The sequence below is a fragment of the Salmo salar genome, chromosome 14 (genome assembly GCF_965601325.2).
Source record: "Salmo salar chromosome 14, fSalSal1, whole genome shotgun sequence".
NCBI classification, from domain to species: Eukaryota; Metazoa; Chordata; class Actinopteri; order Salmoniformes; family Salmonidae; genus Salmo; species Salmo salar.
In genome coordinates, this window is record NC_138304.1 from 12,363,787 (window position 1) to 12,391,268 (window position 27,482).

At 40.2% G+C, this 27,482-nt stretch overlaps 14 non-coding genes across 14 annotated transcripts; all 14 read right to left on the reverse strand.

Moving 5' to 3' along the window:
- Positions 1–1,305: 1,305 nt before the first annotated feature.
- trnav-cac (transfer RNA valine (anticodon CAC)) lies at positions 1,306–1,378 on the reverse strand. Its single transcript has one exon. It is a non-coding gene; the product is annotated as a tRNA-Val (tRNA).
- Positions 1,379–2,263: 885 nt separating this feature from the next.
- Positions 2,264–2,336, reverse strand: trnav-aac (transfer RNA valine (anticodon AAC)). Its single transcript has one exon. It is a non-coding gene; the product is annotated as a tRNA-Val (tRNA).
- A 1,929-nt stretch (positions 2,337–4,265) lies between these two features.
- On the reverse strand, positions 4,266–4,338 carry trnav-cac (transfer RNA valine (anticodon CAC)). Its single transcript has one exon. It is a non-coding gene; the product is annotated as a tRNA-Val (tRNA).
- Positions 4,339–5,223: 885 nt separating this feature from the next.
- On the reverse strand, positions 5,224–5,296 carry trnav-aac (transfer RNA valine (anticodon AAC)). Its single transcript has one exon. It is a non-coding gene; the product is annotated as a tRNA-Val (tRNA).
- A 1,932-nt stretch (positions 5,297–7,228) lies between these two features.
- Positions 7,229–7,301, reverse strand: trnav-cac (transfer RNA valine (anticodon CAC)). The gene has a single exon. It is a non-coding gene; the product is annotated as a tRNA-Val (tRNA).
- An 885-nt stretch (positions 7,302–8,186) lies between these two features.
- On the reverse strand, positions 8,187–8,259 carry trnav-aac (transfer RNA valine (anticodon AAC)). The gene has a single exon. It is a non-coding gene; the product is annotated as a tRNA-Val (tRNA).
- A 1,915-nt stretch (positions 8,260–10,174) lies between these two features.
- On the reverse strand, positions 10,175–10,247 carry trnav-cac (transfer RNA valine (anticodon CAC)). Its single transcript has one exon. It is a non-coding gene; the product is annotated as a tRNA-Val (tRNA).
- Positions 10,248–13,120: 2,873 nt separating this feature from the next.
- trnav-cac (transfer RNA valine (anticodon CAC)) lies at positions 13,121–13,193 on the reverse strand. The gene has a single exon. It is a non-coding gene; the product is annotated as a tRNA-Val (tRNA).
- A 2,890-nt stretch (positions 13,194–16,083) lies between these two features.
- On the reverse strand, positions 16,084–16,156 carry trnav-cac (transfer RNA valine (anticodon CAC)). Its single transcript has one exon. It is a non-coding gene; the product is annotated as a tRNA-Val (tRNA).
- A 2,885-nt stretch (positions 16,157–19,041) lies between these two features.
- trnav-cac (transfer RNA valine (anticodon CAC)) lies at positions 19,042–19,114 on the reverse strand. The gene has a single exon. It is a non-coding gene; the product is annotated as a tRNA-Val (tRNA).
- A 2,891-nt stretch (positions 19,115–22,005) lies between these two features.
- On the reverse strand, positions 22,006–22,078 carry trnav-cac (transfer RNA valine (anticodon CAC)). Its single transcript has one exon. It is a non-coding gene; the product is annotated as a tRNA-Val (tRNA).
- Positions 22,079–22,963: 885 nt separating this feature from the next.
- Positions 22,964–23,036, reverse strand: trnav-aac (transfer RNA valine (anticodon AAC)). The gene has a single exon. It is a non-coding gene; the product is annotated as a tRNA-Val (tRNA).
- A 1,839-nt stretch (positions 23,037–24,875) lies between these two features.
- trnav-cac (transfer RNA valine (anticodon CAC)) lies at positions 24,876–24,948 on the reverse strand. The gene has a single exon. It is a non-coding gene; the product is annotated as a tRNA-Val (tRNA).
- Positions 24,949–25,833: 885 nt separating this feature from the next.
- On the reverse strand, positions 25,834–25,906 carry trnav-aac (transfer RNA valine (anticodon AAC)). The gene has a single exon. It is a non-coding gene; the product is annotated as a tRNA-Val (tRNA).
- Positions 25,907–27,482: the final 1,576 nt, after the last annotated feature.

Consider the following 27,482-nt stretch of genomic DNA (forward strand, 5'->3'; position numbering starts at 1 on the left):
TATCGCTTTGTCATTATGGGGTATTGTGTGTAGATAGATTTTATTTGACTTAATCCGTTTTCAGAATAAGGCTGTAACGTAACAAAATGTGGAAAAAAGTAAGGGGTCTGAATACTTTCCGAATGCACTGTAGCTATGCAGGCTAGCTACTTTTCCTTTGCTAGCCAGCCAACTAAATCTATCACACAATCACATCAAGCAGCTGAAATGACAGAAAACTGTCTGCACTTTTGTTTGTTTTACCTAGGATTATATTGCCATTTCTTTGGATATATCCATTATAATGAACCTGATAAATGAATTTGCCTGGCTCAGAGAAGCTGTCATTCTGGTCACATTCATACACATCGCACGGTGGAGGTCACCAAAAAAACGGCAACATTGATCCACAGGTTGGAGAGGCAGACAGCAAGGTTTAGACAAACCTCAACTGTTTCAAACCATATGCTAGCCTAGGGGCATTGGGAAATATTGTCTAGACCAGTGATATTTAAAGTCGGGGTCGGGGGGACTGCAGTGGGGATATATATATTCATTATTTAGGAACAAAAAATTATGAGTACAGATTATTGTATGAGACAATATAGAAACGTTTTTGAGAAAGTTAATTAGAAAAAAAGTATTTGATTGGGTAATTGAAGGTTATTTGTTTATGTAAAAAAAAATGTAACGTACCGATTTTAAAGTTGTATTTGGGCTGGGATCACAAGAAATGATTGCAAAAAAATGGGGACCCCAGAAATTCTGGAGGAAAAAATGGTGTCCCTGCTGAAAAGGTTTGAATACCATTGGTCTAGACACATTTTTCCAGGGGAGATGAAGTTTATAAATTGACTGGCTGGGCCGTGGAACAGTGGATGCGCATTTATAAATCTAATGGAACCGCTAACAGGCACTACCTGCAGAATGCTGGGATGGTGGTGCTTCAACTCCCTGCTATTAACCAATTAGCATCCAGGATCCAAACAACCTGTTTTATAACATTGCATTGCCTCTGGTTATTGAAAGACATGTCTAAGACTGGTCTATTCATGTATTCTGCAGGCCTATGTATTTGTTTCGTTTTTTTCAGTTATCACTATCTGCCTCTGGTTAATGAAAGACATGTCTAAGACTGGTCTATTCATGTATTCTGTAGGCCTATGTATTTGTTTAGTTTTTTTTTCACTTATCACTATCTGCCTCTGGTTATTGAAAGACATGTCTAAGACTGGTCTATTCATGTATTCTGCAGGCCTATGTATTTGTTTCGTTTTTTTCAGTTATGACCCTGTTTCTGTCATCACTATCTGTTTTGTTAAAATTTGTTTCCGCCCGGTTTCGAACCGGGGACCTTTCGCGTGTGAGGCGAACGTGATAACCACTACACTACAGAAACTACAAGAAAAAGAGTGGAAGTCATGGAAAATGTTAGGAATGCCCACAAGTCTACCGCCCATAATATCCCAAATAGAGTACCACAGTAGGAGTCATAATACCCATAAGAACTAGCGGTCGAACAGGGAAATGGTTCCAATCGTTTTTCCACCATTCATATTCCCCACAGGGGATTTTAAAAACAGTTAAAAAAGGCCTGTGTTTCTTGTTGGCTTACCCTGGCATGGTAACCGTGTAATTCTCTCTCGGACAAGGTGACTTTTATAAAAAATATTCTCCTGTATTTACCCCCCCAAAATTACATGCTAATTAACTGCTAATGGGGCTATCATAAAGAACTACAAATGTATTATTTTAAGTGTTTCTAAAATCCCATATGGGAAAAATGAATGGTGGAAAAATGGTTGGAACCATTTCCCTGTTTGACCGCTAGGTTTTATGGGTATTATGACACCTCCACTGTGGGGCTTTCCCCAGTTTTATTTGACAATTTGTATCATGTTAAATATTAGCCACTATCGGGAGCCACTGTCAGTAACAGCCACATACATTTATTTTGGCATACTTTCATTCCGTTGACCTTTCTTTAATCTGTCACATCCTTGTGAATTGTTCCTGAGGGTTGCTAGCATTAGTGAATCATATTAAGCTAAAGTATTGCAATAATTTGGGACATGTAGCCTATTTGAATCATTATGGAACTCAGACCACACGTAGCAGGAATTTATTCAGAGCGCCCAAGCTAGCCACCCCAGCAGAGTGCGTTACGCGACTTAAAAGGGTAAGTCTGAATAGCAAATACTGAGAAGTGCGTAGGAAAAGCATGAATTCCTAAATTGGGATCGAGCCCTAAGTGAATAGGTGTACTATCTAATTTGTTAATATGTGTTTCCGCCCGGTCTTAAACCGGGGACCTTTCGCGTGTTAGGCGAACGTGATAACCGCTACACTACGGAAACTGCGTGAGTAGGATACTAAGGGTGTGACTTTGGCTGGGTGGGTGGGTGGGGCATTTATCGCTCTCAGAACCAAATGAAGTCAGAAATGACTTAGTCCATTAACTAAGCAATAAGGCTTGAGATCCCGGGAATTATCGTGTGAATAACTCCTGAATAAGGGCTGATTCACCGTAGGGATGGTTTGGCTGAGCAGCCGGCTCTTGGAAGAGTCTTGGTGGTTCCAAACTTCTTCCTTTTAAGAATGATGGAAGCCACTGTGTTCTTGGGTACCTTCAATGCTGCAGAAATGTATCGGTACCCTTCCCCACGTCTGTGCCTCGACACAATCCTGTCTCGGAGCTCTAGGGACAATTCCTTCCACCTCATGGCTTAGTTTATGCTCTGACATGCACTGTCAACTGTGGAACCTTATATAGACAGACAGGTGTGTGCCTTTTCAAATCATGACCAATCCATTGAATTTACCACAGGTGGACTCCAATCAAGTTGTAGAAACATCTCAAGGATGATCAATGGAAACAGGATGGACCTGAGCTCAATTTCCAGACTCATAGCAAAGGGTCTGAAAACGTATGTAAATAAGGTATTTTTTAAATCTTTTTTTATTAATTAAAAATGATATGTTATCGCTTTGTCATTATGGGGTATTGTGTGTAGATAGATTTTATTTGACTTAATCCGTTTTCAGAATAAGGCTGTAACGTAACAAAATGTGGAAAAAAGTAAGGGGTCTGAATACTTTCCGAATGCACTGTAGCTATGCAGGCTAGCTACTTTTCCTTTGCTAGCCAGCCAACTAAATCTATCACACAATCACATCAAGCAGCTGAAATGACAGAAAACTGTCTGCACTTTTGTTTGTTTTACCTAGGATTATATTGCCATTTCTTTGGATATATCCATTATAATGAACCTGATAAATGAATTTGCCTGGCTCAGAGAAGCTGTCATTCTGGTCACATTCATACACATCGCACGGTGGAGGTCACCAAAAAAACGGCAACATTGATCCACAGGTTGGAGAGGCAGACAGCAAGGTTTAGACAAACCTCAACTGTTTCAAACCATATGCTAGCCTAGGGGCATTGGGAAATATTGTCTAGACCAGTGATATTTAAAGTCGGGGTCGGGGGGACCGCAGTGGGGATATATATATTCATTATTTAGGAACAAAAAATTATGAGTACAGATTATTGTACGAGACAATATAGAAACGTTTTTGAGAAAGTTAATTAGAAAAAAAGTATTTGATTGGGTAATTGAAGGTTATTTGTTTATGTAAAAAAAAATGTAACGTACCGATTTTAAAGTTGTATTTGGGCTGGGATCACAAGAAATGATTGCAAAAAAATGGGGACCCCAGAAATTCTGGAGGAAAAAATGGTGTCCCTGCTGAAAAGGTTTGAATACCATTGGTCTAGACACATTTTTCCAGGGGAGATGAAGTTTATAAATTGACTGGCTGGGCCGTGGAACAGTGGATGCGCATTTATAAATCTAATGGAACCGCTAACAGGCACTACCTGCAGAATGCTGGGATGGTGGTGCTTCAACTCCCTGCTATTAACCAATTAGCATCCAGGATCCAAACAACCTGTTTTATAACATTGCATTGCCTCTGGTTATTGAAAGACATGTCTAAGACTGGTCTATTCATGTATTCTGCAGGCCTATGTATTTGTTTCGTTTTTTTCAGTTATCACTATCTGCCTCTGGTTAATGAAAGACATGTCTAAGACTGGTCTATTCATGTATTCTGTAGGCCTATGTATTTGTTTAGTTTTTTTTTCACTTATCACTATCTGCCTCTGGTTATTGAAAGACATGTCTAAGACTGGTCTATTCATGTATTCTGCAGGCCTATGTATTTGTTTCGTTTTTTTCAGTTATGACCCTGTTTCTGTCATCACTATCTGTTTTGTTAAAATTTGTTTCCGCCCGGTTTCGAACCGGGGACCTTTCGCGTGTGAGGCGAACGTGATAACCACTACACTACAGAAACTACAAGAAAAAGAGTGGAAGTCATGGAAAATGTTAGGAATGCCCACAAGTCTACCGCCCATAATATCCCAAATAGAGTACCACAGTAGGAGTCATAATACCCATAAGAACTAGCGGTCGAACAGGGAAATGGTTCCAATCGTTTTTCCACCATTCATATTCCCCACAGGGGATTTTAAAAACAGTTAAAAAAGGCCTGTGTTTCTTGTTGGCTTACCCTGGCATGGTAACCGTGTAATTCTCTCTCGGACAAGGTGACTTTTATAAAAAATATTAGCCTGTATTTACCCCCCCAAAATTAAATGCTAATTAACTGCTAATGTGGCTATCATAAAGAACTACAAATGTATTATTTTAAGTGTTTCTAAAATCCCATATGGGAAAAATGAATGGTGGAAAAATGGTTGGAACCATTTCCCTGTTTGACCGCTAGGTTTTATGGGTATTATGACACCTCCACTGTGGTGCTTTCCCCAGTTTTATTTGACAATTTGTATCATGTTAAATATTAGCCACTATCGGGAGCCACTGTCAGTAACAGCCACATACATTTATTTTGGCATACTTTCATTCCGTTGACCTTTCTTTAATCTGTCACATCCTTGTGAATTGTTCCTGAGGGTTGCTAGCATTAGTGAATCATATTAAGCTAAAGTATTGCAATAATTTGGGACATGTAGCCTATTTGAATCATTATGGAACTCAGACCACACGTAGCAGGAATTTATTCAGAGCGCCCAAGCTAGCCACCCCAGCAGAGTGCGTTACGCGACTTAAAAGGGTAAGTCTGAATAGCAAATACTGAGAAGTACGTAGGAAAAGCATGAATTCCTAAATTGGGATCGAGCCCTAAGTGAATAGGTGTACTATCTAATTTGTTAAAATGTGTTTCCGCCCGGTCTCGAACCGGGGACCTTTCGCGTGTTAGGCGAACGTGATAACCGCTACACTACGGAAACTGCGTGAGTAGGATACTAAGGGTGTGACTTTGGCTGGGTGGGTGGGTGGGTGGGGCATTTATCGCTCTCAGAACCAAATGAAGTCAGAAATGACTTAGTCCATTAACTAAGCAATAAGGCTTGAGATCCCGGGAATTATCGTGTGAATAACTCCTGAATAAGGGCTGATTCACCGTTTGGATGGTTTGGCTGAGCAGCCGGCTCTTGGAAGAGTCTTGGTGGTTCCAAACTTCTTCCTTTTAAGAATGATGGAAGCCACTGTGTTCTTGGGTACCTTCAATGCTGCAGAAATGTATCGGTACCCTTCCCCACGTCTGTGCCTCGACACAATCCTGTCTCGGAGCTCTAGGGACAATTCCTTCCACCTCATGGCTTAGTTTATGCTCTGACATGCACTGTCAACTGTGGAACCTTATATAGACAGACAGGTGTGTGCCTTTTCAAATCATGACCAATCCATTGAATTTACCACAGGTGGACTCCAATCAAGTTGTAGAAACATCTCAAGGATGATCAATGGAAACAGGATGGACCTGAGCTCAATTTCCAGACTCATAGCAAAGGGTCTGAAAACGTATGTAAATAAGGTATTTTTTAAATCTTTTTTTATGAATTAAAAATGATATGTTATCGCTTTGTCATTATGGGGTATTGTGTGTAGATAGATTTTATTTGACTTAATCCGTTTTCAGAATAAGGCTGTAACGTAACAAAATGTGGAAAAAAGTAAGGGGTCTGAATACTTTCCGAATGCACTGTAGCTATGCAGGCTAGCTACTTTTCCTTTGCTAGCCAGCCAACTAAATCTATCACACAATCACATCAAGCAGCTGAAATGACAGAAAACTGTCTGCACTTTTGTTTGTTTTACCTAGGATTATATTGCCATTTCTTTGGATATATCCATTATAATGAACCTGATAAATGAATTTGCCTGGCTCAGAGAAGCTGTCATTCTGGTCACATTCATACACATCGCACGGTGGAGGTCACCAAAAAAACGGCAACATTGATCCACAGGTTGGAGAGGCAGACAGCAAGGTTTAGACAAACCTCAACTGTTTCAAACCATATGCTAGCCTAGGGGCATTGGGAAATATTGTCTAGACCAGTGATATTTAAAGTCGGGGTCGGGGGGACTGCAGTGGGGATATATATATTCATTATTTAGGAACAAAAAATTATGAGTACAGATTATTGTACGAGACAATATAGAAACGTTTTTGAGAAAGTTAATTAGAAAAAAAGTATTTGATTGGGTAATTGAAGGTTATTTGTTGATGTAAAAAAAAATGTAACGTACCGATTTTAAAGTTGTATTTGGGGTGGGATCACAAGAAATGATTGCAAAAAAATGGGGACCCCAGAAATTCTGGAGGAAAAAATGGTGTCCCTGCTGAAAAGGTTTGAATACCATTGGTCTAGACACATTTTTCCAGGGGAGATGAAGTTTATAAATTGACTGGCTGGGCCGTGGAACAGTGGATGCGCATTTATAAATCTAATGGAACCGCTAACAGGCACTACCTGCAGAATGCTGGGATGGTGGAGCTTCAACTCCCTGCTATTAACCAATTAGCATCCAGGATCCAAACAACCTGTTTTATAACATTGCATTGCCTCTGGTTATTGAAAGACATGTCTAAGACTGGTCTATTCATGTATTCTGCAGGCCTATGTATTTGTTTCGTTTTTTTCAGTTATCACTATCTGCCTCTGGTTAATGAAAGACATGTCTAAGACTGGTCTATTCATGTATTCTGTAGGCCTATGTATTTGTTTAGTTTTTTTTCACTTATCACTATCTGCCTCTGGTTATTGAAAGACATGTCTAAGACTGGTCTATTCATGTATTCTGCAGGCCTATGTATTTGTTTCGTTTTTTTCAGTTATGACCCTGTTTCTGTCATCACTATCTGTTTTGTTAAAATTTGTTTCCGCCCGGTTTCGAACCGGGGACCTTTCGCGTGTGAGGCGAACGTGATAACCACTACACTACAGAAACTACAAGAAAAAGAGTGGAAGTCATAGAAAATGTTAGGAATGCCCACAAGTCTACCGCCCATAATATCCCAAATAGAGTACCACAGTAGGAGTCATAATACCCATAAGAACTAGCGGTCGAACAGGGAAATGGTTCCAATGGTTTTTCCACCATTCATATTCCCCACAGGGGATTTTAAAAACAGTTAAAAAAGGCCTGTGTTTCTTGTTGGCTTACCCTGGCATGGTAACCGTGTAATTCTCTCTCGGACAAGGTGACTTTTATAAAAAATATTCGCCTGTATTTACCCCCCCAAAATTAAATGCTAATTAACTGCTAATGTGGCTATCATAAAGAACTACAAATGTATTATTTTAAGTGTTTCTAAAATCCCATATGGGAAAAATGAATGGTGGAAAAATGGTTGGAACCATTTCCCTGTTTGACCGCTAGGTTTTATGGGTATTATGACACCTCCACTGTGGTGCTTTCCCCAGTTTTATTTGACAATTTGTATCATGTTAAATATTAGCCACTATCGGGAGCCACTGTCAGTAACAGCCACATACATTTATTTTGGCATACTTTCATTCCGTTGACCTTTCTTTAATCTGTCACATCCTTGTGAATTGTTCCTGAGGGTTGCTAGCATTAGTGAATCATATTAAGCTAAAGTATTGCAATAATTTGGGACATGTAGCCTATTTGAATCATTATGGAACTCAGACCACACATAGCAGGAATTTATTCAGAGCGCCCAAGCTAGCCACCCCAGCAGAGTGCGTTACGCGACTTAAAAGGGTAAGTCTGAATAGCAAATACTGAGAAGTGCGTAGGAAAAGCATGAATTCCTAAATTGGGATCGAGCCCTAAGTGAATAGGTGTACTATCTAATTTGTTAAAATGTGTTTCCGCCCGGTCTCGAACCGGGGACCTTTCGCGTGTTAGGCGAACGTGATAACCGCTACACTACGGAAACTGCGTGAGTAGGATACTAAGGGTGTGACTTTGGCTGGGTGGGTGGGTGGGTGGGGCATTTATCGCTCTCAGAACCAAATGAAGTCAGAAATGACTTAGTCCATTAACTAAGCAATAAGGCTTGAGATCCCGGGAATTATCGTGTGAATAACTCCTGAATAAGGGCTGATTCACCGTTTGGATGGTTTGGCTGAGCAGCCGGCTCTTGGAAGAGTCTTGGTGGTTCCAAACTTCTTCCTTTTAAGAATGATGGAAGCCACTGTGTTCTTGGGTACCTTCAATGCTGCAGAAATGTATCGGTACCCTTCCCCACGTCTGTGCCTCGACACAATCCTGTCTCGGAGCTCTAGGGACAATTCCTTCCACCTCATGGCTTAGTTTATGCTCTGACATGCACTGTCAACTGTGGAACCTTATATAGACAGACAGGTGTGTGCCTTTTCAAATCATGACCAATCCATTGAATTTACCACAGGTGGACTCCAATCAAGTTGTAGAAACATCTCAAGGATGATCAATGGAAACAGGATGGACCTTAGCTCAATTTCCAGACTCATAGCAAAGGGTCTGAAAACGTATGTAAATAAGGTATTTTTTAAATCTTTTTTTATGAATTAAAAATGATATGTTATCGCTTTGTCATTATGGGGTATTGTGTGTAGATAGATTTTATTTGACTTAATCCGTTTTCAGAATAAGGCTGTGACGTAACAAAATGTGGAAAAAAGTAAGGGGTCTGAATACTTTCCGAATGCACTGTAGCTATGCAGGCTAGCTACTTTTCCTTTGCTAGCCAGCCAACTAAATCTATCACACAATCACATCAAGCAGCTGAAATGACAGAAAACTGTCTGCACTTTTGTTTGTTTTACCTAGGATTATATTGCCATTTCTTTGGATATATCCATTATAATGACCCTGATAAATGAATTTGCCTGGCTCAGAGAAGCTGTCATTCTGGTCACATTCATACACATCGCACGGTGGAGGTCATCAAAAAAACGGCAACATTGATCCACAGGTTGGAGAGGCAGACAGCAAGGTTTAGACAAACCTCAACTGTTTCAAACCATATGCTAGCCTAGGGGCATTGGGAAATATTGTCTAGACCAGTGATATTTAAAGTCGGGGTCGGGGGGACTGCAGTGGGGATATATATATTCATTATTTAGGAACAAAAAATTACGAGTACAGATTATTGTACGAGACAATATAGAAACGTTTTTGAGAAAGTTAATTAGAAAAAAAGTATTTGATTGGGTAATTGAAGGTTATTTGTTGATGTAAAAAAAAATGTAACGTACCGATTTTAAAGTTGTATTTGGGGTGGGATCACAAGAAATGATTGCAAAAAAATGGGGACCCCAGAAATTCTGGAGGAAAAAATGGTGTCCCTGCTGAAAAGGTTTGAATACCATTGGTCTAGACACATTTTTCCAGGGGAGATGAAGTTTATAAATTGACTGGCTGGGCCGTGGAACAGTGGATGCGCATTTATAAATCTAATGGAACCGCTAACAGGCACTACCTGCAGAATGCTGGGATGGTGGTGCTTCAACTCCCTGCTATTAACCAATTAGCATCCAGGATCCAAACAACCTGTTTTATAACATTGCATTGCCTCTGCTTATTGAAAGACATGTCTAAGACTGGTCTATTCATGTATTCTGCAGGCCTATGTATTTGTTTCGTTTTTTTCAGTTATCACTATCTGCCTCTGGTTAATGAAAGACATGTCTAAGACTGGTCTATTCATGTATTTGTTTAGTTTTTTTTCACTTATCACTATCTGCCTCTGGTTATTGAAAGACATGTCTAAGACTGGTCTATTCATGTATTCTGCAGGCCTATGTATTTGTTTCGTTTTTTTCAGTTATGACCCTGTTTCTGTCATCACTATCTGTTTTGTTAAAATTTGTTTCCGCCCGGTTTCGAACCGGGGACCTTTCGCGTGTGAGGCGAACGTGATAACCACTACACTACAGAAACTACATGAAAAAGAGTGGAAGTCATGGAAAATGTTAGGAATGCCCACAAGTCTACCGCCCATAATATCCCAAATAGAGTACCACAGTAGGAGTCATAATACCCATAAGAACTAGCGGTCGAACAGGGAAATGGTTCCAATCGTTTTTCCACCATTCATATTCCCCACAGGGGATTTTAAAAACAGTTAAAAAAGGCCTGTGTTTCTTGTTGGCTTACCCTGGCATGGTAACCGTGTAATTCTCTCTCGGACAAGGTGACTTTTATAAAAAATATTCGCCTGTATTTACCCCCCCAAAATTAAATGCTAATTAACTGCTAATGTGGCTATCATAAAGAACTACAAATGTATTATTTTAAGTGTTTCTAAAATCCCATATGGGAAAAATGAATGGTGGAAAAATGGTTGGAACCATTTCCCTGTTTGACCGCTAGGTTTTATGGGTATTATGACACCTCCACTGTGGGGCTTTCCCCAGTTTTATTTGACAATTTGTATCATGTTAAATATTAGCCACTATCGGGAGCCACTGTCAGTAACAGCCACATACATTTATTTTGGCATACTTTCATTCCGTTGACCTTTCTTTAATCTGTCACATCCTTGTGAATTGTTCCTGAGGGTTGCTAGCATTAGTGAATCATATTAAGCTAAAGTATTGCAATAATTTGGGACATGTAGCCTATTTGAATCATTATGGAACTCAGACCACACGTAGCAGGAATTTATTCAGAGCGCCCAAGCTAGCCACCCCAGCAGAGTGCGTTACGCGACTTAAAAGGGTAAGTCTGAATAGCAAATACTGAGAAGTGGGTAGGAAAAGCATGAATTCCTAAATTGGGATCGAGCCCTAAGTGAATAGGTGTACTATCTAATTTGTTAAAATGTGTTTCCGCCGGGTCTCGAACCGGGGACCTTTCGCGTGTTAGGCGAACGTGACAACCGCTACACTACGGAAACTGCATGAGTAGGATACTAAGGGTGTGACTTTGGCTGGGTGGGTGGGTGGGTGGGGCATTTATCGCTCTCAGAACCAAATGAAGTCAGAAATGACTTAGTCCATTAACTAAGCAATAAGGCTTGAGATCCCGGGAATTATCGTGTGAATAACTCCTGAATAAGGGCTGATTCACCGTTTGGATGGTTTGGCTGAGCAGCCGGCTCTTGGAAGAGTCTTGGTGGTTCCAAACTTCTTCCTTTTAAGAATGATGGAAGCCACTGTGTTCTTGGGTACCTTCAATGCTGCAGAAATGTATCGGTACCCTTCCCCACGTCTGTGCCTCGACACAATCCTGTCTCGGAGCTCTAGGGACAATTCCTTCCACCTCATGGCTTAGTTTATGCTCTGACATGCACTGTCAACTGTGGAACCTTATATAGACAGACAGGTGTGTGCCTTTTCAAATCATGACCAATCCATTGAATTTACCACAGGTGGACTCCAATCAAGTTGTAGAAACATCTCAAGGATGATCAATGGAAACAGGATGGACCTGAGCTCAATTTCCAGACTCATAGCAAAGGGTCTGAAAACGTATGTAAATAAGGTATTTTTTAAATCTTTTTTTATGAATTAAAAATGATATGTTATCGCTTTGTCATTATGGGGTATTGTGTGTAGATAGATTTTATTTGACTTAATCCGTTTTCAGAATAAGGCTGTGACGTAACAAAATGTGGAAAAAAGTAAGGGGTCTGAATACTTTCCGAATGCACTGTAGCTATGCAGGCTAGCTACTTTTCCTTTGCTAGCCAGCCAACTAAATCTATCACACAATCACATCAAGCAGCTGAAATGACAGAAAACTGTCTGTACTTTTGTTTGTTTTACCTAGGATTATATTGCCATTTCTTTGGATATATCCATTATAATGACCCTGATAAATGAATTTGCCTGGCTCAGAGAAGCTGTCATTCTGGTCACATTCATACACATCGCACGGTGGAGGTCATCAAAAAAACGGCAACATTGATCCACAGGTTGGAGAGGCAGACAGCAAGGTTTAGACAAACCTCAACTGTTTCAAACCATATGCTAGCCTAGGGGCATTGGGAAATATTGTCTAGACCAGTGATATTTAAAGTCGGGGTCGGGGGGACTGCAGTGGGGATATATATATTCATTATTTAGGAACAAAAAATTACGAGTACAGATTATTGTACGAGACAATATAGAAACGTTTTTGAGAAAGTTAATTAGAAAAAAAGTATTTGATTGGGTAATTGAAGGTTATTTGTTGATGTAAAAAAAAATGTAACGTACCGATTTTAAAGTTGTATTTGGGGTGGGATCACAAGAAATGATTGCAAAAAAATGGGGACCCCAGAAATTCTGGAGGAAAAAATGGTGTCCCTGCTGAAAAGGTTTGAATACCATTGGTCTAGACACATTTTTCCAGGGGAGATGAAGTTTATAAATTGACTGGCTGGGCCGTGGAACAGTGGATGCGCATTTATAAATCTAATGGAACCGCTAACAGGCACTACCTGCAGAATGCTGGGATGGTGGTGCTTCAACTCCCTGCTATTAACCAATTAGCATCCAGGATCCAAACAACCTGTTTTATAACATTGCATTGCCTCTGGTTATTGAAAGACATGTCTAAGACTGGTCTATTCATGTATTCTGCAGGCCTATGTATTTGTTTCGTTTTTTTCAGTTATCACTATCTGCCTCTGGTTAATGAAAGACATGTCTAAGACTGGTCTATTCATGTATTTGTTTAGTTTTTTTTCACTTATCACTATCTGCCTCTGGTTATTGAAAGACATGTCTAAGACTGGTCTATTCATGTATTCTGCAGGCCTATGTATTTGTTTCGTTTTTTTCAGTTATGACCCTGTTTCTGTCATCACTATCTGTTTTGTTAAAATTTGTTTCCGCCCGGTTTCGAACCGGGGACCTTTCGCGTGTGAGGCGAACGTGATAACCACTACACTACAGAAACTACAAGAAAAAGAGTGGAAGTCATGGAAAATGTTAGGAATGCCCACAAGTCTACCGCCCATAATATCCCAAATAGAGTACCACAGTAGGAGTCATAATACCCATAAGAACTAGCGGTCGAACAGGGAAATGGTTCCAATCGTTTTTCCACCATTCATATTCCCCACAGGGGATTTTAAAAACAGTTAAAAAAGGCCTGTGTTTCTTGTTGGCTTACCCTGGCATGGTAACCGTGTAATTCTCTCTCGGACAAGGTGACTTTTATAAAAAATATTCGCCTGTATTTACCCCCCCAAAATTAAATGCTAATTAACTGCTAATGTGGCTATCATAAAGAACTACAAATGTATTATTTTAAGTGTTTCTAAAATCCCATATGGGAAAAATGAATGGTGGAAAAATGGTTGGAACCATTTCCCTGTTTGACCGCTAGGTTTTATGGGTATTATGACACCTCCACTGTGGGGCTTTCCCCAGTTTTATTTGACAATTTGTATCATGTTAAATATTAGCCACTATCGGGAGCCACTGTCAGTAACAGCCACATACATTTATTTTGGCATACTTTCATTCCGTTGACCTTTCTTTAATCTGTCACATCCTTGTGAATTGTTCCTGAGGGTTGCTAGCATTAGTGAATCATATTAAGCTAAAGTATTGCAATAATTTGGGACATGTAGCCTATTTGAATCATTATGGAACTCAGACCACACGTAGCAGGAATTTATTCAGAGCGCCCAAGCTAGCCACCCCAGCAGAGTGCGTTACGCGACTTAAAAGGGTAAGTCTGAATAGCAAATACTGAGAAGTGCGTAGGAAAAGCATGAATTCCTAAATTGGGATCGAGCCCTAAGTGAATAGGATTACTATCTAATTTGTTAAAATGTGTTTCCGCCCGGTCTGGAACTGGGGACCTTTCGCGTGTTAGGCAAACGTGAAAACCACTACACTACGGAAACTGCGTGAGTAGGATACTAAGGGTGTGACTTTGGCTGGGTGGGTGGGTGGGTGGGGCATTTATCGCTCTCAGAACCAAATGAAGTCAGAAATGACTTAGTCCATTAACTAAGCAATAAGGCTTGAGATCCCGGGAATTATCGTGTGAATAACTCCTGAATAAGGGCTGATTCACCGTAGGGATGGTTTGGCTGAGCAGCCGGCTCTTGGAAGAGTCTTGGTGGTTCCAAACTTCTTCCTTTTAAGAATGATGGAAGCCACTGTGTTCTTGGGTACCTTCAATGCTGCAGAAATGTATCGGTACCCTTCCCCACGTCTGTGCCTCGACACAATCCTGTCTCGGAGCTCTAGGGACAATTCCTTCCACCTCATGGCTTAGTTTATGCTCTGACATGCACTGTCAACTGTGGAACCTTATATAGACAGACAGGTGTGTGCCTTTTCAAATCATGACCAATCCATTGAATTTACCACAGGTGGACTCCAATCAAGTTGTAGAAACATCTCAAGGATGATCAATGGAAACAGGATGGACCTGAGCTCAATTTCCAGACTCATAGCAAAGGGTCTGAAAACGTATGTAAATAAGGTATTTTTTAAATCTTTTTTTATGAATTAAAAATGATATGTTATCGCTTTGTCATTATGGGGTATTGTGTGTAGATAGATTTTATTTGACTTAATCCGTTTTCAGAATAAGGCTGTAACGTAACAAAATGTGGAAAAAAGTAAGGGGTCTGAATACTTTCCGAATGCACTGTAGCTATGCAGGCTAGCTACTTTTCCTTTGCTAGCCAGCCAACTAAATCTATCACACAATCACATCAAGCAGCTGAAATGACAGAAAACTGTCTGCACTTTTGTTTGTTTTACCTAGGATTATATTGCCATTTCTTTGGATATATCCATTATAATGACCCTGATAAATGAATTTGCCTGGCTCAGAGAAGCTGTCATTCTGGTCACATTCATACACATCGCACGGTGGAGGTCACCAAAAAAACGGCAACATTGATCCACAGGTTGGAGAGGCAGACAGCAAGGTTTAGACAAACCTCAACTGTTTCAAACCATATGCTAGCCTAGGGGCATTGGGAAATATTGTCTAGACCAGTGATATTTAAAGTCGGGGTCGGGGGGACTGCAGTGGGGATATATATATTCATTATTTAGGAACAAAAAATTATGAGTACAGATTATTGTACGAGACAATATAGAAACGTTTTTGAGAAAGTTAATTAGAAAAAAAGTATTTGATTGGGTAATTGAAGGTTATTTGTTGATGTAAAAAAAAATGTAACGTACCGATTTTAAAGTTGTATTTGGGGTGGGATCACAAGAAATGATTGCAAAAAAATGGGGACCCCAGAAATTCTGGAGGAAAAAATGGTGTCCCTGCTGAAAAGGTTTGAATACCATTGGTCTAGACACATTTTTCCAGGGGAGATGAAGTTTATAAATTGACTGGCTGGGCCGTGGAACAGTGGATGCGCATTTATAAATCTAATGGAACCGCTAACAGGCACTACCTGCAGAATGCTGGGATGGTGGTGCTTCAACTCCCTGCTATTAACCAATTAGCATCCAGGATCCAAACAACCTGTTTTATAACATTGCATTGCCTCTGGTTATTGAAAGACATGTCTAAGACTGGTCTATTCATGTATTCTGCAGGCCTATGTATTTGTTTCGTTTTTTTCAGTTATCACTATCTGCCTCTGGTTAATGAAAGACATGTCTAAGACTGGTCTATTCATGTATTCTGTAGGCCTATGTATTTGTTTAGTTTTTTTTCACTTATCACTATCTGCCTCTGGTTATTGAAAGACATGTCTAAGACTGGTCTATTCATGTATTCTGCAGGCCTATGTATTTGTTTCGTTTTTTTCAGTTATGACCCTGTTTCTGTCATCACTATCTGTTTTGTTAAAATTTGTTTCCGCCCGGTTTCGAACCGGGGACCTTTCGCGTGTGAGGCGAACGTGATAACCACTACACTACAGAAACTACAAGTAAAAGAGTGGAAGTCATGGAAAATGTTAGGAATGCCCACAAGTCTACCGCCCATAATATCCCAAATAGAGTACCACAGTAGGAGTCATAATACCCATAAGAACTAGCGGTCGAGCAGGGAAATGGTTCCAATCGTTTTTCCACCATTCATATTCCCCACAGGGGATTTTAAAAACAGTTAAAAAAGGCCTGTGTTTCTTGTTGGCTTACCCTGGCATGGTAACCGTGTAATTCTCTCTCGGACAAGGTGACTTTTATAAAAAATATTCGCCTGTATTTACCCCCCCAAAATTAAATGCTAATTAACTGCTAATGTGGCTATCATAAAGAACTACAAATGTATTATTTTAAGTGTTTCTAAAATCCCATATGGGAAAAATGAATGGTGGAAAAATGGTTGGAACCATTTCCCTGTTTGACCGCTAGGTTTTATGGGTATTATGACACCTCCACTGTGGGGCTTTCCCCAGTTTTATTTGACAATTTGTATCATGTTAAATATTAGCCACTATCGGGAGCCACTGTCAGTAACAGCCACATACATTTATTTTGGCATACTTTCATTCCGTTGACCTTTCTTTAATCTGTCACATCCTTGTGAATTGTTCCTGAGGGTTGCTAGCATTAGTGAATCATATTAAGCTAAAGTATTGCAATAATTTGGGACATGTAGCCTATTTGAATCATTATGGAACTCAGACCACACGTAGCAGGAATTTATTCAGAGCGCCCAAGCTAGCCACCCCAGCAGAGTGCGTTACGCGACTTAAAAGGGTAAGTCTGAATAGCAAATACTGAGAAGTGCGTAGGAAAAGCATGAATTCCTAAATTGGGATCGAGCCCTAAGTGAATAGGATTACTATCTAATTTGTTAAAATGTGTTTCCGCCCGGTCTGGAGACCTTTCGCGTGTTAGGCAAACGTGAAAACCACTACACTACGGAAACTGCGTGAGTAGGATACTAAGGGTGTGACTTTGGCTGGGTGGGTGGGTGGGTGGGGCATTTATCGCTCTCAGAACCAAATGAAGTCAGAAATGACTTAGTCCATTAACTAAGCAATAAGGCTTGAGATCCCGGGAATTATCGTGTGAATAACTCCTGAATAAGGGCTGATTCACCGTAGGGATGGTTTGGCTGAGCAGCCGGCTCTTGGAAGAGTCTTGGTGGTTCCAAACTTCTTCCTTTTAAGAATGATGGAAGCCACTGTGTTCTTGGGTACCTTCAATGCTGCAGAAATGTATCGGTACCCTTCCCCACGTCTGTGCCTCGACACAATCCTGTCTCGGAGCTCTAGGGACAATTCCTTCCACCTCATGGCTTAGTTTATGCTCTGACATGCACTGTCAACTGTGGAACCTTATATAGACAGACAGGTGTGTGCCTTTTCAAATCATGACCAATCCATTGAATTTACCACAGGTGGACTCCAATCAAGTTGTAGAAACATCTCAAGGATGATCAATGGAAACAGGATGGACCTGAGCTCAATTTCCAGACTCATAGCAAAGGGTCTGAAAACGTATGTAAATAAGGTATTTTTTTAATCTTTTTTTATGAATTAAAAATGATATGTTATCGCTTTGTCATCATGGGGTATTGTGTGTAGATAGATTTTATTTGACTTAATCCGTTTTCAGAATAAGGCTGTAACGTAACAAAATGTGGAAAAAAGTAAGGGGTCTGAATACTTTCCGAATGCACTGTAGCTATGCAGGCTAGCTACTTTTCCTTTGCTAGCCAGCCAACTAAATCTATCACACAATCACATCAAGCAGCTGAAATGACAGAAAACTGTCTGCACTTTTGTTTGTTTTACCTAGGATTATATTGCCATTTCTTTGGATATATCCATTATAATGAACCTGATAAATGAATTTGCCTGGCTCAGAGAAGCTGTCATTCTGGTCACATTCATACACATCGCACGGTGGAGGTCACCAAAAAACCGGCAACATTGATCCACAGGTTGGAGAGGCAGACAGCAAGGTTTAGACAAACCTCAACTGTTTCAAACCATATGCTAGCCTAGGGGCATTGGGAAATATTGTCTAGACCAGTGATATTTAAAGTCGGGGTCGGGGGGACTGCAGTGGGGATATATATATTCATTATTTAGGAACAAAAAATTATGAGTACAGATTATTGTACGAGACAATATAGAAACGTTTTTGAGAAAGTTAATTAGAAAAAAAGTATTTGATTGGGTAATTGAAGGTTATTTGTTGATGTAAAAAAAAATGTAACGTACCGATTTTAAAGTTGTATTTGGGGTGGGATCACAAGAAATGATTGCAAAAAAATGGGGACCCCAGAAATTCTGGAGGAAAAAATGGTGTCCCTGCTGAAAAGGTTTGAATACCATTGGTCTAGACACATTTTTCCAGGGGAGATGAAGTTTATAAATTGACTGGCTGGGCCGTGGAACAGTGGATGCGCATTTATAAATCTAATGGAACCGCTAACAGGCACTACCTGCAGAATGCTGGGATGGTGGTGCTTCAACTCCCTGCTATTAACCAATTAGCATCCAGGATCCAAACAACCTGTTTTATAACATTGCATTGCCTCTGGTTATTGAAAGACATGTCTAAGACTGGTCTATTCATGTATTCTGCAGGCCTATGTATTTGTTTCGTTTTTTTCAGTTATCACAATCTGCCTCTGGTTAATGAAAGACATGTCTAAGACTGGTCTATTTATGTATTCTGTAGACCTATGTATTTGTTTAGTTTTTTTTCAATTATCACTATCTGCCTCCGGTTATTGAAAGACATGTCTAAGACTGGTCTATTCATGTATTCTGCAGGCCTATGTATTTGTTTCGTTTTTTTTCAGTTATGACCCTGTTTCTGTCATCACTATCTGTTTTGTTAAAATTTGTTTCCGCCCGGTTTCGAACCGGGGACCTTTCGCGTGTGAGGCGAACGTGATAACCACTACACTACAGAAACTACAAGAAAAACAGTGGAAGTCATGGAAAATGTTAGGAATGCCCACAAGTCTACCGCCCATAATATCCCAAATAGAGTGCCACAGTAGGAGTCATAATACCCATAAGAACTAGCGGTCGAACAGGGAAATGGTTCCAATCGTTTTTCCACCATTCATATTCCCCACAGGGGATTTTAAAAACAGTTAAAAAAGGCCTGTGTTTCTTGTTGGCTTACCCTGGCATGGTAACCGTGTAATTCTCTCTCGGACAAGGTGACTTTTATAAAAAATATTCGCCTGTATTTACCCCCCCAAAATTAAATGCTAATTAACTGCTAATGTGGCTATCATAAAGAACTACAAATGTATTATTTTAAGTGTTTCTAAAATCCCATATGGGAAAAATGAATGGTGGAAAAATGGTTGGAACCATTTCCCTGTTTGACCGCTAGGTTTTATGGGTATTATGACACCTCCACTGTGGGGCTTTCCCCAGTTTTATTTGACAATTTGTATCATGTTAAATATTAGCCACTATCGGGAGCCACTGTCAGTAACAGCCACATACATTTATTTTGGCATACTTTCATTCCGTTGACCTTTCTTTAATCTGTCACATCCTTGTGAATTGTTCCTGAGGGTTGCTAGCATTAGTGAATCATATTAAGCTAAAGTATTGCAATAATTTGGGACATGTAGCCTATTTGAATCATTATGGAACTCAGACCACACGTAGCAGGAATTTATTCAGAGCGCCCAAGCTAGCCACCCCAGCAGAGTGCGTTACGCGACTTAAAAGGGTAAGTCTGAATAGCAAATACTGAGAAGTGCGTAGGAAAAGCATGAATTCCTAAATTGGGATCGAGCCCTAAGTGAATAGGATTACTATCTAATTTGTTAAAATGTGTTTCCGCCCGGTCTGGAAGTGGGGACCTTTCGCGTGTTAGGCAAACGTGAAAACCACTACACTACGGAAACTGCGTGAGTAGGATACTAAGGGTGTGACTTTGGCTGGGTGGTTGGGTGGGTGGGGCATTTATCGCTCTCAGAACCAAATGAAGTCAGAAATGACTTAGTCCATTAACTAAGCAATAAGGCTTGAGATCCCGGGAATTATCGTGTGAATAACTCCTGAATAAGGGCTGATTCACCGTAGGGATGGTTTGGCTGAGCAGCCGGCTCTTGGAAGAGTCTTGGTGGTTCCAAACTTCTTCCTTTTAAGAATGATGGAAGCCACTGTGTTCTTGGGTACCTTCAATGCTGCAGAAATGTATCGGTACCCTTCCCCACGTCTGTGCCTCGACACAATCCTGTCTCGGAGCTCTAGGGACAATTCCTTCCACCTCATGGCTTAGTTTATGCTCTGACATGCACTGTCAACTGTGGAACCTTATATAGACAGACAGGTGTGTGCCTTTTCAAATCATGACCAATCCATTGAATTTACCACAGGTGGACTCCAATCAAGTTGTAGAAACATCTCAAGGATGATCAATGGAAACAGGATGGACCTGAGCTCAATTTCCAGACTCATAGCAAAGGGTCTGAAAACGTATGTAAATAAGGTATTTTTTAAATCTTTTTTTATGAATTAAAAATGATATGTTATCGCTTTGTCATTATGGGGTATTGTGTGTAGATAGATTTTATTTGACTTAATCCGTTTTCAGAATAAGGCTGTAACGTAACAAAATGTGGAAAAAAGTAAGGGGTCTGAATACTTTCCGAATGCACTGTAGCTATGCAGGCTAGCTACTTTTCCTTTGCTAGCCAGCCAACTAAATCTATCACACAATCACATCAAGCAGCTGAAATGACAGAAAACTGTCTGCACTTTTGTTTGTTTTACCTAGGATTATATTGCCATTTCTTTGGATATATCCATTATAATGAACCTGATAAATGAATTTGCCTGGCTCAGAGAAGCTGTCATTCTGGTCACATTCATACACATCGCACGGTGGAGGTCACCAAAAAACCGGCAACATTGATCCACAGGTTGGAGAGGCAGACAGCAAGGTTTAGACAAACCTCAACTGTTTCAAACCATATGCTAGCCTAGGGGCATTGGGAAATATTGTCTAGACCAGTGATATTTAAAGTCGGGGTCGGGGGGACTGCAGTGGGGATATATATATTCATTATTTAGGAACAAAAAATTATGAGTACAGATTATTGTACGAGACAATATAGAAACGTTTTTGAGAAAGTTAATTAGAAAAAAAGTATTTGATTGGGTAATTGAAGGTTATTTGTTGATGTAAAAAAAAATGTAACGTACCGATTTTAAAGTTGTATTTGGGGTGGGATCACAAGAAATGATTGCAAAAAAATGGGGACCCCAGAAATTCTGGAGGAAAAAATGGTGTCCCTGCTGAAAAGGTTTGAATACCATTGGTCTAGACACATTTTTCCAGGGGAGATGAAGTTTATAAATTGACTGGCTGGGCCGTGGAACAGTGGATGCGCATTTATAAATCTAATGGAACCGCTAACAGGCACTACCTGCAGAATGCTGGGATGGTGGTGCTTCAACTCCCTGCTATTAACCAATTAGCATCCAGGATCCAAACAACCTGTTTTATAACATTGCATTGCCTCTGGTTATTGAAAGACATGTCTAAGACTGGTCTATTCATGTATTCTGCAGGCCTATGTATTTGTTTCGTTTTTTTCAGTTATCACAATCTGCCTCTGGTTAATGAAAGACATGTCTAAGACTGGTCTATTTATGTATTCTGTAGACCTATGTATTTGTTTAGTTTTTTTTCAATTATCACTATCTGCCTCCGGTTATTGAAAGACATGTCTAAGACTGGTCTATTCATGTATTCTGCAGGCCTATGTATTTGTTTCGTTTTTTTTCAGTTATGACCCTGTTTCTGTCATCACTATCTGTTTTGTTAAAATTTGTTTCCGCCCGGTTTCGAACCGGGGACCTTTCGCGTGTGAGGCGAACGTGATAACCACTACACTACAGAAACTACAAGAAAAACAGTGGAAGTCATGGAAAATGTTAGGAATGCCCACAAGTCTACCGCCCATAATATCCCAAATAGAGTGCCACAGTAGGAGTCATAATACCCATAAGAACTAGCGGTCGAACAGGGAAATGGTTCCAATCGTTTTTCCACCATTCATATTCCCCACAGGGGATTTTAAAAACAGTTAAAAAAGGCCTGTGTTTCTTGTTGGCTTACCCTGGCATGGTAACCGTGTAATTCTCTCTCGGACAAGGTGACTTTTATAAAAAATATTCGCCTGTATTTACCCCCCCAAAATTACATGCTAATTAACTGCTAATGTGGCTATCATAAAGAACTACAAATGTATTATTTTAAGTGTTTCTAAAATCCCATATGGGAAAAATGAATGGTGGAAAAATGGTTGGAACCATTTCCCTGTTTGACCGCTAGGTTTTATGGGTATTATGACACCTCCACTGTGGGGCTTTCCCCAGTTTTATTTGACAATTTGTATCATGTTAAATATTAGCCACTATCGGGAGCCACTGTCAGTAACAGCCACATACATTTATTTTGGCATACTTTCATTCCGTTGACCTTTCTTTAATCTGTCACATCCTTGTGAATTGTTCCTGAGGGTTGCTAGCATTAGTGAATCATATTAAGCTAAAGTATTGCAATAATTTGGGACATGTAGCCTATTTGAATCATTATGGAACTCAGACCACACGTAGCAGGAATTTATTCAGAGCGCCCAAGCTAGCCACCCCAGCAGAGTGCGTTACGCGACTTAAAAGGGTAAGTCTCAATAGCAAATACTGAGAAGTGCGTAGGAAAAGCATGAATTCCTAAATTGGGATCGAGCCCTAAGTGAATAGGTGTACTATCTAATTTGTTAAAATGTGTTTCCGCCCGGTCTCGAACCGGGGACCTTTCGCGTGTTAGGCGAACGTGATAACCGCTACACTACGGAAACTGCGTGAGTAGGATACTAAGGGTGTGACTTTGGCTGGGTGGGTGGGTGGGTGGGGCATTTATCGCTCTCAGAACCAAATGAAGTCAGAAATGACTTAGTCCATTAACTAAGCAATAAGGCTTGAGATCCCGGGAATTATCGTGTGAATAACTCCTGAATAAGGGCTGATTCACCATAGGGATGGTTTGGCTGAGCAGCCGGCTCTTGGAAGAGTCTTGGTGGTTCCAAACTTCTTCCTTTTAAGAATGATGGAAGCCACTGTGTTCTTGGGTACCTTCAATGCTGCAGAAATGTATCGGTACCCTTCCCCACGTCTGTGCCTCGACACAATCCTGTCTCGGAGCTCTAGGGACAATTCCTTCCACCTCATGGCTTAGTTTATGCTCTGACATGCACTGTCAACTGTGGAACCTTATATAGACAGACAGGTGTGTGCCTTTTCAAATCATGACCAATCCATTGAATTTACCACAGGTGGACTCCAATCAAGTTGTAGAAACATCTCAAGGATGATCAATGGAAACAGGATGGACCTGAGCTCAATTTCCAGACTCATAGCAAAGGGTCTGAAAACGTATGTAAATAAGGTATTTTTTAAATCTTTTTTTATGAATTAAAAATGATATGTTATCGCTTTGTCATTATGGGGTATTGTGTGTAGATAGATTTTATTTGACTTAATCCGTTTTCAGAATAAGGCTGTAACGTAACAAAATGTGGAAAAAAGTAAGGGGTCTGAATACTTTCCGAATGCACTGTAGCTATGCAGGCTAGCTACTTTTCTTTTGCTAGCCAGCCAACTAAATCTATCACACAATCACATCAAGCAGCTGAAATGACAGAAAACTGTCTGCACTTTTGTTTGTTTTACCTAGGATTATATTGCCATTTCTTTGGATATATCCATTATAATGAACCTGATAAATGAATTTGCCTGGCTCAGAGAAGCTGTCATTCTGGTCACATTCATACACATCGCATGGTGGAGGTCACCAAAAAAACGGCAACATTGATCCACAGGTTGGAGAGGCAGACAGCAAGGTTTAGACAAACCTCAACTGTTTCAAACCATATGCTAGCCTAGGGGCATTGGGAAATATTGTCTAGACCAGTGATATTTAAAGTCGGGGTCGGGGGGACTGCAGTGGGGATATATATATTCATTATTTAGGAACAAAAAATTATGAGTACAGATTATTGTACGAGACAATATAGAAACGTTTTTGAGAAAGTTAATTAGAAAAAAAGTATTTGATTGGGTAATTGAAGGTTATTTGTTGATGTAAAAAAAAATGTAACGTACCGATTTTAAAGTTGTATTTGGGGTGGGATCACAAGAAATGATTGCAAAAAAATGGGGACCCCAGAAATTCTGGAGGAAAAAATGGTGTCCCTGCTGAAAAGGTTTGAATACCATTGGTCTAGACACATTTTTCCAGGGGAGATGAAGTTTATAAATTGACTGGCTGGGCCGTGGAACAGTGGATGCGCATTTATAAATCTAATGGAACCGCTAACAGGCACTACCTGCAGAATGCTGGGATGGTGGTGCTTCAACTCCCTGCTATTAACCAATTAGCATCCAGGATCCAAACAACCTGTTTTATAACATTGCATTGCCTCTGGTTATTGAAAGACATGTCTAAGACTGGTCTATTCATGTATTCTGTAGGCCTATGTATTTGTTTAGTTTTTTTTCAATTATCACTATCTGCCTCTGGTTATTGAAAGACATGTCTAAGACTGGTCTATTCATGTATTCTGCAGGCCTATGTATTTGTTTTTTTTTTTTTCAGTTATGACCCTGTTTCTGTCATCACTATCTGTTTTGTTAAAATTTGTTTCCGCCCGGTTTCGAACCGGGGACCTTTCGTGTGTGAGGCGAACGTGATAACCACTACACTACAGAAACTACAAGAAAAAGAGTGGAAGTCATGGAAAATGTTAGGAATGCCCACAAGTCTACCGCCCATAATATCCCAAATAGAGTACCACAGTAGGAGTCATAATACCCATAAGAACTAGCGGTCGGACAGGGAAATGGTTCCAATCGTTTTTCCACCATTCATATTCCCCACAGGGGATTTTAAAAACAGTTAAAAAAGGCCTGTGTTTCTTGTTGGCTTACCCTGGCATGGTAACCGTGTAATTCTCTCTCGGACAAGGTGACTTTTATAAAAAATATTCGCCTGTATTTACCCCCCCAAAATTAAATGCTAATTAACTGCTAATGTGGCTATCATAAAGAACTACAAATGTATTATTTTAAGTGTTTCTAAAATCCCATATGGGAAAAATGAATGGTGGAAAAATGGTTGGAACCATTTCCCTGTTTGACCGCTAGGTTTTATGGGTATTATGACACCTCCACTGTGGGGCTTTCCCCAGTTTTATTTGACAATTTGTATCATGTTAAATATTAGCCACTATCGGGAGCCACTGTCAGTAACAGCCACATACATTTATTTTGGCATACTTTCATTCCGTTGACCTTTCTTTAATCTGTCACATCCTTGTGAATTGTTCCTGAGGGTTGCTAGCATTAGTGAATCATATTAAGCTAAAGTATTGCAATAATTTGGGACATGTAGCCTATTTGAATCATTATGGAACTCAGACCACACGTAGCAGGAATTTATTCAGAGCGCCCAAGCTAGCCACCCCAGCAGAGTGCGTTACGCGACTTAAAAGGGTAAGTCTGAATAGCAAATACTGAGAAGTGCGTAGGAAAAGCATGAATTCCTAAATTGGGATCGAGCCCTAAGTGAATAGGTGTACTATCTAATTTGTTAAAATGTGTTTCCGCCCGGTCTCGAACCGGGGACCTTTCGCGTGTTAGGCGAACGTGATAACCGCTACACTACGGAAACTGCGTGAGTAGGATACTAAGGGTGTGACTTTGGCTGGGTGGGTGGGGGGGTGGGGCATTTATCGCTCTCAGAACCAAATGAAGTCAGAAATGACTTAGTCCATTAACTAAGCAATAAGGCTTGAGATCCCGGGAATTATCGTGTGAATAACTCCTGAATAAGGGCTGATTCACCGTAGGGATGGTTTGGCTGAGCAGCCGGTTCCAAACTTCTTCCTTTTAAGAATGATGGAAGCCACTGTGTTCTTGGGTACCTTCAATGCTGCAGAAATGTATCGGTACCCTTCCCCACGTCTGTGCCTCGACACAATCCTGTCTCGGAGCTCTAGGGACAATTCCTTCCACCTCATGGCTTAGTTTATGCTCTGACATGCACTGTCAACTGTGGAACCTTATATAGACAGACAGGTGTGTGCCTTTTCAAATCATGACCAATCCATTGAATTTACCACAGGTGGACTCCAATCAAGTTGTAGAAACATCTCAAGGATGATCAATGGAAACAGGATGGACCTGAGCTCAATTTCCAGACTCATAGCAAAGGGTCTGAAAACGTATGTAAATAAGGTATTTTTTAAATCTTTTTTTATGAATTAAAAATGATATGTTATCGCTTTGTCATTATGGGGTATTGTGTGTAGATAGATTTTATTTGACTTAATCCGTTTTCAGAATAAGGCTGTAACGTAACAAAATGTGGAAAAAAGTAAGGGGTCTGAATACTTTCCGAATGCACTGTAGCTATGCAGGCTAGCTACTTTTCTTTTGCTAGCCAGCCAACTAAATCTATCACACAATCACATCAAGCAGCTGAAATGACAGAAAACTGTCTGCACTTTTGTTTGTTTTACCTAGGATTATATTGCCATTTCTTTGGATATATCCATTATAATGAACCTGATAAATGAATTTGCCTGGCTCAGAGAAGCTGTCATTCTGGTCACATTCATACACATCGCATGGTGGAGGTCACCAAAAAAACGGCAACATTGATCCACAGGTTGGAGAGGCAGACAGCAAGGTTTAGACAAACCTCAACTGTTTCAAACCATATGCTAGCCTAGGGGCATTGGGAAATATTGTCTAGACCAGTGATATTTAAAGTCGGGGTCGGGGGGACTGCAGTGGGGATATATATATTCATTATTTAGGAACAAAAAATTATGAGTACAGATTATTGTACGAGACAATATAGAAACGTTTTTGAGAAAGTTAATTAGAAAAAAAGTATTTGATTGGGTAATTGAAGGTTATTTGTTGATGTAAAAAAAAATGTAACGTACCGATTTTAAAGTTGTATTTGGGGTGGGATCACAAAAAATGATTGCAAAAAAATGGGGACCCCAGAAATTCTGGAGGAAAAAATGGTGTCCCTGCTGAAAAGGTTTGAATACCATTGGTCTAGACACATTTTTCCAGGGGAGATGAAGTTTATAAATTGACTGGCTGGGCCGTGGAACAGTGGATGCGCATTTATAAATCTAATGGAACCGCTAACAGGCACTACCTGCAGAATGCTGGGATGGTGGTGCTTCAACTCCCTGCTATTAACCAATTAGCATCCAGGATCCAAACAA